The sequence below is a fragment of the Triturus cristatus genome, chromosome 4_1, assembly GCF_964204655.1.
Source record: "Triturus cristatus chromosome 4_1, aTriCri1.1, whole genome shotgun sequence".
NCBI classification, from domain to species: domain Eukaryota; kingdom Metazoa; phylum Chordata; class Amphibia; order Caudata; family Salamandridae; genus Triturus; species Triturus cristatus.
Window position 1 is genome coordinate 312,006,080 of NC_140585.1, and position 16,177 is coordinate 312,022,256.

At 47.4% G+C, this 16,177-nt stretch overlaps 1 protein-coding gene and 1 long non-coding RNA gene across 5 annotated transcripts in view; one reads left to right on the forward strand and one right to left on the reverse strand.

The window, feature by feature from the left end:
* The window catches only part of LOC146854853 (uncharacterized), a 271,373-nt gene that overhangs the window by 204,716 nt on the left and 50,480 nt on the right, over positions 1-16,177 (forward strand). The window lies entirely within an intron of this gene.
* ADIPOR2 (adiponectin receptor 2) overlaps positions 1-16,177 on the reverse strand; it is a 542,630-nt gene that overhangs the window by 78,828 nt on the left and 447,625 nt on the right. The gene's annotated exons all lie outside the window — the stretch shown is intronic.

Below are 16,177 nucleotides of genomic sequence, written 5' to 3' on the forward strand. Positions count from 1 at the left end.
AATGAGTATAAACATTGAGACCCTATGTAATGAAGGCAATATTTAAAGCTGGTGTTTCGGGGGCATTCCTAGTCCCAAAGAAATAAACCCTAAGCAAGTCAAATGAATACACCCAAAAATGGATATACCTGGTTTGTGTTGGAAGTGTCAACTCTATATCGGGACAGTTACACGAAACACAAGTACTTAATCTATACACCCCATTCAAAGACAACCTAGTTGGAAGGTATTTACAGCAAGATCACAAACCAAGGAAATGGATTACAAGCTAAAAGACAATGCCCTGAGCATACACTTAAGTTTTTTTTTTTAAATGTAAGTGATCCTTCGGGAAGAGCCAGAAATAGCAGCAGAACCATAAATTGTAATTGATTTATTTGGGGATCTGGCTAACGCCCAAACATGTCACCTCAAAGTTATTTCAGAGGCCTACGAGATTGATGAAAATGACAGAAGATCATGTCAGTATATTGTTTTCACAAGGATTCTTTGGATTGGCATTGTCAACTCGGTGATGGTGCCACAGGAGTTCACAGATCAGATGCTGAGGGTTGTAGGAAAGACTCAGTTGCTCCAAATGCCATAGAGGCAAGTTTGGAATGTAGCCAAATGTAAGGTACATACACGATGAAAGCCAGAACATTGGATGTTTTGGAGTGTGGGAGGCAAGGATTGCCCTTCTGAACTGGAGTTTCTCAAAAGCTTGCCTGATGAGGATGAATTTTCATATCCTTGTCCTAGCAACACCTTGAATGAGATCAGTGAGTGAAGCACTTTAAAAAACACAAAACGGTCCAAGAAACTTGAATGTTCTTTACCAAGTTATCTATATGAATGTATGATTACAAGAAACTTTTTCACAGTTGGTCCTTCTCTTTACTCAGGAATATTCCATGTCTCAGAATAAGAGATTATCAAGACAAAAAAATTATAGATGCAGCAGAGTTAGTTGTGAATTGTGTGAGTCGGTAGCAGGGTAATATGGAGTTGAGTAAATGAACTCTGTAAATATAGCTTTCAAGTGGTCTTACATTTGACTTTCTTCTATTGCTTACATTTGTGAACAGTGGTGGAGATGGCCTTCATACAAGCCATGCTGCAAGTAGATATACTGCCTAGAATGATCAACGTAAAGAAATCTTCCACTGCCACATCTCTGCCAAATGACAGGTGTTCACTTGGCTCTGTGGAACATACATGTAAGACTTCTGACACGATGCAAAACTGTTGATCTGGCAAATGACACCGGTAGACTGTCCGAACTGAAGCACTTTCCACAATATGACAAAAATGAATTAGAAACTTGTAAACTCTACCTTATGTACATGTGGGCACCAAAAACACATTGTGCCTCTAGTTTTTTAAGCTGGGCTGAAAACAATATGAAAATAAACAAAGATCATTTATAGAAAGGAACATATGCATCAGTCTGTCAAAACCGTGTTTATCTCGGATTTAAAAAAAAAGACACTGGCAATGCCACTAGGTCTCACCTCGGAGAGCTATTCGCTTTGACAATGATTTTTAGACATTCTGTAACAATTCTGCAACCACAGCGCGACTGCTCTGCAGCATGGCTAAAATAATTTTTTGAAACGCCCTATGATGTGGTCAGGCCTAATGCACTTTTTAATTTAAAAAATACTGGGAAATAGGATGGCGGATGAGGCAACAGGAAGGGAGGTTGGGAGAGAAGGACGCAGTGGTGGATAGGACATGTGAGAGAATGTGAAAGCACACTAAAAATGGAGGGTCGGCGGGGGGGGGCCTGGGAGAGCAAGCTGACAGAGGGTGGGAAGGAGGTGCTGAGGGAGCATGCTGACAGAGGGTAAGAAGGAGGGACTTGGTAAGGAACTGAGGGTGGGTGGGAAGGCTGGAGAAACACGGCAAATGAAGGGAGGGCAGGAGAGGCTGAGGGAGCAAGCTGACCATGGAGGATGAGTGGAGAGGATGGGGGAGCAAGCTGACAACAGAGGCTGAATGAGAGGGACTGGAGCAGTAAGCAGACAATGGAAAGTGGGCAGGAGGATATGGAGCAGTAAGCTGACAGTTGGCAAAGGTGCTGGGGAAAAGTGACAACAGTGGGTGGGCGGGACCCACTAAGTTTGGAAGCCAACAATAGAAGGTAGGGGTAAGAGATTAAGCAGCAAGCTGACAATGGAGGGTGGTGGAGCACACGGACAACTGTGGGTGGGCAGCAGGAGCAAGCTGACAATGGAGGGGGTGCCAGGTCCTGCAAGAGTAAGCAGACATTAGATGTTGGGTGAGAGGGACTGGGAGAGCACGCGAACAGTGGGTGGGCGAGAGGGAGGGGCTGAAGCAGCAAGCCAACAATGGAGGGTGAGGAGGAGCATGTGGAGCAGCAAGCTGACAATGGAGGGTAGAAGAGCACACAGACAATGGTGGGTGGGCGGTCACAGCAAGCTGACAACAGATGGGGCTGCAGGGGCTTCGAGAGTAAGCTGGGGGTGGGAAGAAGGGGCTGGGGCAGCAAGCTGACAATAGAGGGTGGATGGAAGAGGATCGAGGCACAGACGAATGAGGGTGGGTTGAGGGATATAGGGGAGCACATGAACAAGTGTGGGTGGGCGGGAGGAAAATGAGGGAGCACATGAACAGTGGAGTGTGAGCAGGAGGGAAATGAGGAAGCACATGTACAATGGAGGGTTGGCTGGAGAAGAATGGGGGAGCATACAGACAACAATGAGTGGGTAGAGGACCTGGGGAAGCACACGGACAATAAAGGGTGGGAGGGGCCTGTGGACAGACAACGAAGAGTAGGTGGGAGGTATCTGTTGAGGCACATGGATAACAAAAAGAAGTGTGTGGGGCTGGGGAAGAATGCAGATATGGAGGGTGTATGGGAAAAGCTAGGGAAGCAAGCTGACAACATATCCTTAGGAAACATGCTGACAAAGCAGGGTGGACCGGCAGGGCCAGGGAAACAAACCGACAACGGAGGGCAGATGGGTGGTACTGTTGAGGTAAACAGACAACGGAGAGTGAGTGGGAGGAGCTGGGAAAGCAAAGACAATGGTGGGTGGGTGTGAGACCGGATAGCCTTGGGGTGGTCTTCCCCCAAACCTTTTGTCTTCCTCTTCCATTTTTGCTGATCTCATTTTTGCTGGTCTTAGGATTCTGTGCACTTTTCCAGTACTAACCAATGCTAAAGTACATGTGCTCACTCCTTAAAACATGGTAATATTGGCTTATCTCCAATTGGCGTATTTAATTTACTTGTAAGTCCCTAGTAAATTGCTACTACTTGTACCCTGGGCCTGTAAACTAAATCCTACTAGTGGGACCTAGAGCACTGATTGTGCCACCAACTTTAGTAGCCCCTTTATGCAGGTTTCAGGCCTGCCATTGCAGCGTGTGCGTGATGTTTTAAACTGCCATTTTGACCTTACAAAATACATCTTTTGCCAGGTTAAACCTTCTCATTTGATACATATAAGTCACCCTCAGGGATCGGCCTTAGCCCAGAGGGCAGGGTGCAGTGTATTTAAAAATTAGAACAGGTACTTTTACACTTTACATGTCCTGGTAGTGAAAAACTCTTGATTTGTATTTCACTTTTAACAGGCCTACCTCTCCCATAGGATAACACTGGAGTTACCTTATTTTATTTATTTATTTATTATTTAATGACATTTATATAGTGCAAACATGAACCTTTCGTGTATCAGGGCGCTGTACAACATGGAGGCAAATAGATAAGCATATATAAGTGCTGTACATCAAAAAAGTAAACAGATAGGAGTATACAAGTGCGGTGGAACAGCAAAAAGGAGTATGGGGATGGACAAACGGCGACGTATGTAGAGTTTTGATATGGAATGGTCATTTAGAATATAGTTAGAAAGCAGGGTATGTAAAGCGGCCAAATCGTCTTGATGGAGGGCAGGCCATGGAGGGAAAAAGTCCAGAAAAGGTTGCAACTTCATTGGAGAAGAAATCTGTTCATTAATAGTTCGGCCAGTCGTAGTTCCTTTATTGCGGACGTAATTAAAATTGTTTCAATATGTGTACAAAAACATGAATATAAATCCGGTGATTTGCATACATAGACATAAAAACTAGCTTAATGATATACACTTACTAAGCCTCATTAAATCTGTTCCATAAAAGACAATAAAAAAATTACAAATTCATGAGCAAGGCTAAACCCAGATCATTGATGTGTAAAGATGCTAGGGCTGTGCAAACTGTACTTATAGCGCATATTAACTTGGATGCAATATAAAAAATTATAGTTAAATAAGTTCCCTATAGGTCTGGGTGTCACAAATAATATTTAATACACTGTAATTTCCAAATGGGAACAGGTAGCCAGTTCATGTTTGGCATCTTTACAATTGTAATGATAAATCTTCTCTTATGGTAAAGTTGGATTTTAAATTACAATTTTGAAAATGCCACTTTTTGAAAATGGTAGAATGCACACCAATTTTCATCAACGTACTCAATATTTTTTATTTCCTTTGTTTTGTCTTTTTTTCACACTTGCGAGCTGACTGGATCCGTGCCTCACTTTAAAGCACGTATAACATAGTTCAAAACACTTGCAACGTCATGACGCTCCAATTCCAATCGCACAGCCAAAAGCAATGATGGTGGAGAAGTGTGGCTCAATGATTAGAGCGGCAGACCCTGATGCAGAGGTCTAGCCAGGGACCAGGGTTCAATTCCCCGCCTCGGCGGGTCTTGGGCTCAAAAATTCCACGGACCTGATAATTCTCGCCTCGGTGCCTATTCCAATCATGGAGTCCCACTCTGCAACTCTGGGCAATAGCTTGCTTAATCTCCACAACGGCCCCCACAACGCTAAGGATGCCTGGCCTCCACCTTGGGGGTGCCCAGGAGTGGACGCCTCACAGGGAAAGCCAGGATGGGTTCCACAGCGGTATTCGTACAAGCGCCTTGAGACCCTTGCCGGTGAGTAGTGCGCTATACAAGTATCAAATTTACAATTTATTTTATTTCCAATGCCTCTTATATTTTTATCCATGTATATTCCAGTCCATCTTTAATTGACCAGATTTCAGTACACGATTAGACTGATAAAAGTCCCAATTTTTCAAATGAAACAATTATGCCCATCCGGGCCTTTTACTGCTTCACGTAGGTACGTACAATTCATGTTAGGCAGCTCTGATTTTTAAAAAATCCAATGCATTTCGGGCCTTTTTTTTGGCCCTTCGTCAGGGATAGCTGTCAAGACAAAATAAAGAACCTCTGTTAATGTCTTTATTGGTAACAGCCGTAATGTTTTCACAAAAAAAAACATATTTTCATTCAGTCATGTTCAAATGCTGTAAACCATATAAAAATAACAACACCTTTTTGAAAATCACTGCATTAAGAAAAAATCATTACTTCACCCCAAAACTTAGTCATATCTCAACCCTATTGAGTATCCGCTGAACGCGGTAACCTCCCCCACTTCCATCCTCGTTCTCATACCTGCCAAATAAGACCGCGTAACTGATCGGATTCTCAATCGCCCAATGTGCTCAATGAACTCTAACCACCCTAGGATGGAAGGGGTAGAAGTAGTGATGTCGGAAGGTTGTATTGTAGATGAAAGGCGTGTGGGAGGATTGATAGATGTAGGGTGGTTAGAGTTCATTGAGCACATTGGGCGATTGAGAATCCGATCAGTTACGCAGTCTTATTTGGCAGGTATGAGAACGAGGATGGAAGTGGGGGAGGTTACCGCGTTCAGCGGATACTCAGCAGGGTTGAGATATGACTAAGTTTTGGGGTGAAGTAATGATTTTTTCTTAATGCAGTGATTTTCAAAAAGGTATTGTGTTATTTTAATATGGTTTACAGCATTTGAATATGACTGAGTGAAAATATGGTCTTTTTTGTGAAAACATTACGGCTGTTACCATGAAAGACATTAATAGAGGTTCTTTATTTTGACTTGACAGCTATCCCTGACGAAGGGCCAAAAAAAAAGGCCTGAAATGCATTGGATTTTTTAAAAATCAGAGCTGCCTAACATGAATTGTATGTACCTACGTGAAGCAGTAAAAGGCCCGGATGGGCATAATTGTTTCATTTGAAAAATTGGAACTTTTATCAGTCTAATCGTGTACTGAAATCTGGTCAATTAAAGATAAACTGGAATATACATGGATAAAAATATAAGAGGAATTGTGCTATCATTGCTTTCGGCTGTGCGATTGGAATTGGAGCGTCACGACGTTGCAAGTTTTTTGAACTTTTAGAAAGTTGGCATTTTCCTGCCTTGGCCATTCAGTGCCTACTGCCTGTCCCTGTGCCACATGACTGGGTTTAGCAGACAGTTGGGCTTTGTGTAGTACTCCTAGACAACCACACGCAATAGAGAGTTAAGTGTGCCTTGAGGGGCCATTACTGGCAGGATGGGAGGGCGGAGCTGGGCATCGTCCTACTTACACTTGAATAGGCAGTGTTCTACCTCCCCACAAAGGGCTGCATACCCCCTGTAGTACGTCTGGTGCCTGGGGACTTCAAAGGTAAACCTCTAGAAGCTTCTCACCTTTCAGAGGGTGGGCACCAGGTATACAATACAATACGAATACAATGGAATTTGTAAATCGTGCAGCTGCTTCTGAAAAGTGTCCCGGCACTACCAGCATGAGGGCGGAACGATCAAGATCTAACAAAACCCCCATACATAAACAAGCATCAACAAGGTTTAAAAGGGGCGAAACGCAGGGCAGTCGGAAGGGAGTTCCAAAGTTTGGCAGTCAGAAATGAAAAAGAGCGGCAACCTCTTCTCGCCTTCAGAACCCTAGAAATGAGCAGTAGCTTTAGCACATTTGATCTGGAGGATCTGCCCTGATGGTAGCCTGTTAGTCTTCTCAAATATAAAGGGCCTTTGTGCTCAAAGACTCTATAGGCAAATATTAATGCCTTGAATTTAATGTGGTTGCCAATAGGCAGCCAATGTAGACTGCATACGCAGAATGACACAAATGAATGAGCAGGGATCTTCAAAATCAGATGTGCTGCCGCACATTGAATAATTTGCAGGTGGTGCAGCAAGTAAGAGGGTAGACTCGGGTATAAGCTATTGGCGCAGTCTAGCTTGGGAGTAACCAAGGCATGAATCTTAGCATTATCCTAGGGAACCAGATGGACCATCCTCCTGAGAGATTTTAAAGTGAAGAAACAACTTTGACCTACGGGTCGAAAGACAGATTTGAGTCAAATTTTAAACCTACATTTCTTATCAGTGAAGTGGGCTGTGGTGGGGCATGGGGGAAGGGGGGGCCAACTTTGCTATGAGCATCGGGATACTCATTAATGCCAAAGAAGAGTATTTCTGTTTTGTCAGAATTCAGTTTAGGGCAATTAACGTTCATCCATTCACCAATGGCTTTCAAGCAGTCCTTTAACACATTGAAGGCTCCCACATCCATCATCCAAAAGGAAAGCAGCAACTGGGTGTCATCAGCATAAGAGATCACCCTCACACCCCATGCTTCAACGAGGCTAGATGGACATAAAGAAATAGTCCGATTTGGGGGACAGCACTGAGGCACCCCACAATCAAGTGGTTTGAGGGATGACGTGAAGGGTGGGGAGAAATACCACTTGAGATCAGTCTTCCAGATAGGATGTGAGCCAGGCCAGCACATGGACACCCACACTCCACAACCTATTCAGAAGAATAAAGGTTGAGACCATGTTGAAAGCCGCCGACAGATCTGTAAGGACTACCTTTGCTGCAGCGTTTTGATCAAGATTGTCCTTAATAAATACAAAGACCTCCAAGAGAGCTGACTCTGTGTTGTAGCCTGCAAGAAAACCAAATTGTGTGTCACGTAAAGGTAGTTATACTCCAAGAAATGGGAGAGTTGTCGGTTGATGAACTTCTCCAACATCTTGGCTACAGCAGGTAAAAGAGAAATCAGTCTAAAATTACCAAGCCCTTTGGCGTCTACATCAGGTTTCTTCAGTAATGACAGTCGTAGGGCCTGTTTGCAGCACTATAGCAGCCTCCAAAGAGGTATTCATTAGTTTATTAGGAAACAAATTAACCAATGGAGCAATAAGTTTGAGAATGTCCGGGGGCATAAGTCAAGAGGCGACCCAGACTTACAGTTAGCCAGTAGAAACGATGAGTCTTCCAGAGAGATCAGATCCAAAAAAATTGGTCAACTACGGGCCAGGTCTCTGTGACCGCTCCTGCAGGCGTGGTGACTTATCAATGATCACTTTGATTTTCTGAAAAAAGAAGTTCGAAAGCTTCTCGCACAGATTGACAGATGGAGTCAGGTGATTTTTCATAGCACTGGGAGACAAAAAAAAAAAAAAGTTCACAACTCCGAGTTTGCAGGGTTTGTTAGCGGCAGCGGGAACAGATGAAGAGATAAACTCTTTATGCACTCTGTGAGAAGATCTATGGAAGTTGTTTAATGCTCTCTTCTACACCGATTTCAATTCCAAATCATATGAGTTCCTCCACTTTCACATAAGGTGTTTACACTGTGAACTATCTTCTTTTAAGGCAGCCGAAAACCACTCCATTGTGGTTTTCGATCTCCGTTGAGATACTGTTTTTTAAAGGGGCAGATCAGAGCCAACAGCGCCCACACAAGGTCGATTGTAGTTCATCGAAAGCAGTGGTTCAGAAATTTGGCTCCAAGACCTGGAGACTTTCTGAAAAAGCAAATGATGTTTCTTAGGGAGGTTAACAATAATTTTAAAAGGCACCAGGAAGTGATCAAACCAGATTAGCTTATAACTGGGTTGATATGAGTGTTCACACAGTGAGAAAAAATAAGGTCCAAGGTATGGTCACCCTTATGATTGGGGCTGCGCACATTTTGTTCAAGGTTAAATCCCTCTAAATTAGACAGAAACTGATTAGCCACTGAACAGCCATGATCATATACAAACAAATTAAAGTCACCTAACAGAAGGAAGTTAGAGCGAAGTATAGAAAGCTGATCTATCGGGTCTATTAATAAGATAAGGGACTCAGTACAGCAGGTAGGAGGTCTGCAGATCCCGAGACCGCAAAAGATGGGCCGAGAGTAACAGCAAAGGAAAGGTTTTCAAGAGTACCAATATTAGAAAGTTTGGAAAGAGAACACTGATAAGATTCCCTGTACACTATATCCACGCCCTTCCCTGTTTATCCACTCTGTTAATAAACTGAATTAGGAACCAAAACAGGCTGGCTAGAGCAATATCCGGCGCAGAGGAGTCCGTAAACCAGGTCTCCATCAAGTATTAGATACCACAATTCTCTTCTGTAAGTAGTTAGGAAATGTCAAAAGTATTAAGATAGAGATCAACAGTTTATTAAAAAAGCCAAGATTATGGGTTCCTGCTGCTCCTTCCAAAAAAGAGCATTGTCGGCTAAAGGAGTCCCGGATATAGGCTCTTGAAAACCACTTAGGGAGTTGAAGGAGAAACCACAAGACTGACTATTAGTCCTACCGTCTTTACTGGATGTATTACAAAGGTTGATCTTGTGGCTACACAAAGAAGTGATAGATAACTTTTGAACTGAAGTCAACTCATCCCTTGAATATTACCTTCCTCGTAGAAGGCCTGATGGACTCACCGGCACCATGGCTGGGGCTTGACGCAGTCCGGACGCGTACTGTTACTGACGGACTTGCCTTTGGCGCGCCCGAGAATGCCCAGCTTACATAAAGGGAGGAAAACCCAATTTTAACCAGTAGAGCACGTCGAACCATGGCGCCTCTGTGGTGGAATCAGTAGGAAGTGTCACAAAATACTGAATCAAGCCCGCATTTAAAACGCTATTAAAAGTAGTAACTCTCCCCGAGCCCACTAACCCAACAAAAAGAAAAACACAGAATAAAATCAGCAAGAAATTAGCAGAGCACAAGTTGTTACCAGCAGAGCGACGAGCAGCTGTGTGTCCACAGCATTGCCTGGCTTGTAGAGAGTGAGAAAAACCCAATTCCAATTACTGGAGCACGTTAAACCGAAATAGTGCCTCTGTGCTGGAATCAGAACGAAGTGTCACAAAACACTGCAACTACCCCCTATTTTAAACACTATCAAAATTAGTAGCTTTCCTTAAGCCCAGTAATCCACCAAAAGTAAAAATACACATTGAATTCAGCAAAGAAATGAGCAGGCAGAGCAAGCAAACAATATATAAATATTGAACCTCAGACATCATCGCTCCAGTACACTTCTGGACCTGTGGACTGCCAGGAAGAAAGAATGCTGTGCTGCTGAAAGGAATGTCACTCTGAAAGACTGCTGCTGTGCTGACCTGTTGCCATCTTGCATGGATGGGAAAGACTGGACCTGCATCTCTGAACCCAGGATCCCAGAGGGATTCTAAGCGCTAGTTGGCTGGACCCCTAATCAGAACCCTAAGGGACATAACAGGCTTCCAATAACCTTGAACCCAGCACCTGGACTCAGCCATCTGCGAGTCTGACCATTCCAAGTGGTGCCACCCCAGACATTGGCCCTCAGAAGTGGGCCTGAATGTGCTCTAAGTCCAACTCTGGTTTCCATCGGAACCGATGCGAAGCCCCACAAATCTTCACCACACAGTTACCAGCCTCATCAGAACAGACGACAAGCCATGCAAAACCTCGAAGCACAGCTACCTGCTTCATTGGAACAGATGCCGGACAACGCGAAGTTTTGCTAAGCAAAGCCGCGCAGACCGCGGGTCAGGATTTAAGGTACTGTGTTTAGCGGACTTAAGTGGGTCCCTATACACAGCTCGTGTTCCATCGCTGTCGGCCAGAGCTCGTGACTTTGACCCGGTCCAGCACTACCAAATGACAACAGTTTATGCTTTTTTTTATTTTTTATTGCATATCTCCAGCTTTACTGATTGGATTTTAGGTGTTTTGATTTTGGTTTATTTATTAAAAATTTAACTATTTTTGTAAACAGATAGGGGATCCTTTTGTGGTGTTTTTTCATTGTGTTGACTGCTCTGTGCAAATGACCCGAGGGTTAAGCACATGTTAATTTAGGATTTACTTGTGACTTCACCCTGATGAGGACTGGGCTTCCTGCTTGAGTAGGGTTTCACCCCCCCACCCTCAAACAAGTAATCCAATATCTTACAGCGGGTAGGAGGGACTGAAGGAGCAAATGGACAAATGGCGGTTGGGAAACATGAACGGTAAGGGAAGGTGTGCAGGGAGGTAGCAAGAATGGCAACTGAGGGAGTGCAAGAATAAGGAACATTGTGGTGGGAGAAGTAAAAGGGGAAGACAGCTGGAAAGTGCCTAAATAACAAGCATTTACAATGCAATAGGTTTCGCATTTACGCAAGTTAAAGCTATTGGCATTGTAAATGACCATGAGCGAGCGGGGTCCGCTTCCTCTGTGATCGTGCCCTTGGTGATGTTAAGAAAACATGAATCACAATACATCACTAGTAGCACCTAACGCCTAGAGTATCGGGCTAAACACATCTGTACAGTATGAGCACACGGATCCCAGGACATCTACCCCTCCGTTAGCAGGATATGGTACTTACTCTGGGCCCACTGACTGACTGTTCTGATAGTACTGAGTGGTGTGCTAAGGCATCTGTGCGACTATTAGTGATAATGCAGTAATTTAAAGGGCTTCCCCATGACAACAGTTCACCGGGGCCTCCGTCGAGGATCTATCCCATCAAACAAGTGCCCTAAGAACAACAAGATTCAGAGCCACCCAGGTAGGCCCATGGGGATGGGGGGAGCACACACAATGCGGACTTCCACCGGGGAGACCTACCTTGGTCCCCTGGGTGCTACTCAGGGAGAGGCAGCTGCCCAAGAAGGAAGCGCGGGACAACCACACAACTCCTCCCAGGCTGTGTCAGTTGCCTTTGCCCAGTAGATGTTGCTGTGTGGCTTTGTTGCAGGTAACCAAATACACCGGTCATTCCCTCGTAGGAGACAAGGAAGAGAGAGCAGGGGAGTATGAGTAGGATGAGCAAGATGAAAAGCAAGCCCAAGGGTCTTTCAGGGTTCAGGGGCAGAAATAAGATTATGATAGGAAATAACTTGTGCGAGGGCGCAGACAAAGCGAGTGTTAAACAGGGAAACTACGGAAGGGGGTATTAGGAGACCGTGATCGGAAATAAATCAGGGAAGCCCGAGGAGGAAAGAAGAAAGGGGTTAGCTGAAGGAATTTGTGCCTGGGGAGTGCTTCACCTCCTTCTCTGGCCCCCCGTGTTGAGTGCTCTGTCTGCAAGTGAACGCTAGGCGTGAGACCTAAAAAGGATAAAAGAAGCACCTGAAAAAGCAAGCAGTGGAAGGACACAATGATTCTCCCATGCTCCAAGGGCAGAACAAACATTAGAAGAGGAAAGAAAGCCCACTAAACTAACACATAATGATCAAGCAAATGAGTGACACTAAAGTCAACCAATGGTAGGCAATGGGCGGGATCTAAGCCTACTGAACGATAATATGTGTAGCAAAAGACAGAGCATGCACTTCCTTAGGTGAAATCTAATAAAGCAGTCTGCTAAGTTTCTGAATGGGTCTGATAAGGTTACTGAAAGGGACAATTTCTGCACAAAAAAACCACAAAAGCACAAACTAAAAGAATGAGTGTCGAACATGGAGCAGTCTCTGTGTAGATCAACTAAAGGAAACTTTCTGTTGCATCACAGGAATATATTCAGGGTCAAAGTGATAGACACCACGCAAAGCAGTGGTAAGAGTTGGAAAAAAGTTTTTTACATTTTTATGGCATAAAACAGTCTTGCATCGTAAAGCATTAACAGAGCAGAGATACTTGGACCAAAAACCAGGAGCGTGAAACAGGTTTCTGTTTATGACGGCAGACAGAAAACTGCGAGCGCAAGCGGATCAGCAAATTATGCATCTCCTTATAACTTGAAAGTCTCATGGTAAGAGAGATGCTTTGAAATGAAAGTAAGCAGAGTAAATTAAAGACTACATCCTCTAGTAAGGCAAGCAGGCTCTGTTTGAAGAGCACCTGTGCGTGTTAGCACACTATCTAAACTAAGCAGAGAGTCAGGGGAGGGCGTCAGGAAAGTCACACATTACATTGATTAGCAGTTCTACATCAGAAAATTCGGAACTGAAATGATATATAAGAAACCAGCTTCGCAGTTTGTATTGCAAGTCAGTCGGCATCTGTGTAAAGAAAAGGGCCAACCTTGATAGAGGTCAAAGAACAAAAATGTAAGCGACCTATACACTCGAAACTATTGAGCAACAGTAAACAGGAAATAATGTTTTGGACTGAGACAATGAGCGTGGGTACAATGTTTTATAAATAGCTTCAGCATACAGCATCATACGGCCTCAGTAATGCAGTCCTCGTGCCAGAGCGTTCCTGGAAGTGTGTCGAATGAATCCTTTCATGTTTATTGTCTCTCAAAATAAATCATATGTATCTATATTTATCTATATAGAGAGAGATCTCTCGGGGGGCGTGGCTTACCACGCGATGCGGATGGACGTGCCTGGGTAGAGCTCCCGGCTGAGCCTCCCTATCCCGGGTGAATTACCCGGTGTAACTTCTCCTGCACGGCCTGCAACTGCCGGCGGACCTGCCCTGAGACCCGATGCACGCACTGGCCGACTCCGGCGCTGATCGGCGATAAGACGCCGCACCGACACCAGAGGCGGGGCCGAGGCCGCTTTGGCGACGAAGTTGCTGGGGACCCTGGCGACGCGAGTCCGCGGCTTCCGACGGACAGCTAGGCCCTGCGCTGAGGCCTACGAGGGGAATATCGAGGCAGCGCGCAGAGGCCGGCGGCCCCTACGAAGTAGCCCCTGAGCGGCTGAGACTGTGCTTGGTGTGATCGGAGACCCCCCCTGGAGGTACGATCAGAGGGGGCAGCGGACTGGGGGCGACCTAGGGCACCCGCATGGAAAAAGATTTGAAAGCCTGACTGGCAAGTGGGCGATCTGCTTGGAGCCCTGAGAGGGGCGGGGTGGCGCCGAGACGACGACGGAGCCCTGCCGATGCCACGTGGCGGCTGATGCCCTCTGGACGCTGCCGGGGCCGGCTTGCCCTGAGGGGGGGGAAGGGCTGCTCCAGCGGCGCACGGAACTCACGAGCACACGAGGGGACACCGAGCTGCTCCACCCCCCCTCCCCCCCCCTCTTTCTCTGGCCTGTGAGGCGCTGGGACCTGGCGGCTAGGACTGAGCTTGGGATGGCCTGGGGCCCCCCCCCGGAGGCATGATCGGAGGAGACGGCGGACTGGAGACGACCTGGGGCACCCGCATGGGAAAAGACCTGCACATAAGTGTGCTGTTTGGGGCCCTGAGAGAGGCGGAGTGGCGCCGGGACGACGACGGAGCCTCGCAGACGCCACACGGCGGCCGATGCCCTCTGGTCGCCGCTGGGGCTGGCTCGCCCTGAGGAGGAGTGGGCTGCTTAAGCGGCAAACGGAGTCTGCGAGCACACGGGGGGGCGTTGGGCTGCTCCCCCCCCCCCTCTTTCTCTGACCTGCAGGGCGCTGGGACCTGGGGGCGGACTCCCACTGGCAGGGGGCAACGCTCCTAATAGACATACCTGCCCACATTGCCGCTGCCTACCGGGAAGCGCACAACCTCGAGGAGCGGGTGAGAGACGCGGGCACGGTTGCACACTTTGGTGGGAGACGCCCGATATCTGCCCAGCTGGCTTTGCACCCTTCCCCGCCTGGCGCCTCGGAAACCGCGACGGCTAGGCCCCACCTAGGGGCCCACGGCTACGGAACCCGGTACCACCCTGGAACGGGCATGTGGGGCGCCCCCCTCCTTGGAGAAGGCCTACGACCCGCTACAGTAACCTCAACGACACAGGGGCAATACGCCACGCGGGACGGGCCTCCACTCCCCTCGCGCCAGGAGAGAACACCTTGTCTGCACCGCTAGCCCCATGTCTGGAGGGGTGCGAACGCGCACCGGATCGGGGAACGCGTCGACGAAGGGAAAACAAGCGAAAACGACGCCCAAGATGGATGCAGAACAAGTGGCGTCGAAGCTGGACAGCGTCCTAGCAGCCATGGAACGTATGGAAGAATCCCTCCAACAGACCCGCACCTCCCTGGAGACCAGAATCGATGGCGTGGCAATAGACTTAACCCACCTCCGGGCTGACCACAGGAAGTTACAAGATCGCACCAAGATGCTGGAGGACACCATGGCAGTCATAGAACCGCAGGCGGCGCAAACAGACAGAAAAGTACAAGATCTCCTGAACAGAGTGGAACTCTTGGAAGATCGAGCCGAGGATGCGGAAGGACGGGCACGCAGAAACAACATCCGCCTCGTGTGCATTCCGGAGAAATGGGAAGGGATGGACCCGACTCGCCGAGTGGAGGAATGGCTGAGAGAACTGCTGCCAGAAGACGTGCTCTCCCCGTATTTTGTGGTGGAGCGAGCCCATCGAGTGCCTACGAGACCGCTCCCCCCCTGGCTCTAACCCTAGACCGTTTCTCCTCCGAGTCCTCAACTACAGGGACCGCGATGCTATACTGCGCGAAGCAAGGAAACTAGGGGAAATCACCATAGATAATGCCAAGGTGATGTTCTTTCCGGACTACACGGTGCAAGTACAGAGGCAGAGGCTTTCCTTTCTGCCAGTAAAGAAGCGACTACGCGAAGCCAACCTCAAGTACTCACTACTCTTCCCTGCCAAACTGCGAGTGATAGCACGAGACGCAACACACTTCTTCATGAGCCCGGAGGAGGCAGAGGCCTGGCTGGACGGAGGAATGCCCGAGGCGCCAAGGAGAGCGCTGGGGGCGGCCACTAAAGACCGGACCCGGGGACCACGACGAAGACGCCGCCGTGGATCGCCCACGTCCCCGCTGGCCGGAGACATGAGGAATCACTCCCCACCGGTGGATCTCATCCAGCAGGAGCAGCGAGATGCACTGCGCAAGGTGGCGGCAATTAGCAACTCTCCGGCGCCATCACTTCACCCGGGAGCTAGCCCTGCTGTGTCCTTAACGGACGATGAGGCGGTGTATGGGATCCCGGATACTCAGAGCTCGGGGGAACCCCCGGACGTCACGCCGCAAACAGCGGATTTATTTGGCTGAGGGGAATCCGGTGGCGGCCTGCCACATAATGCATGGCACAGACACACCCCAGTCCCTGTCTAGCTGCCTCACCCTCCTCTGGGTGAGTCATGGGCCTACCGACGTCCACATCATCACCGCTCTGGGGACTTGAGAACGGAGCCGGACACTGCGA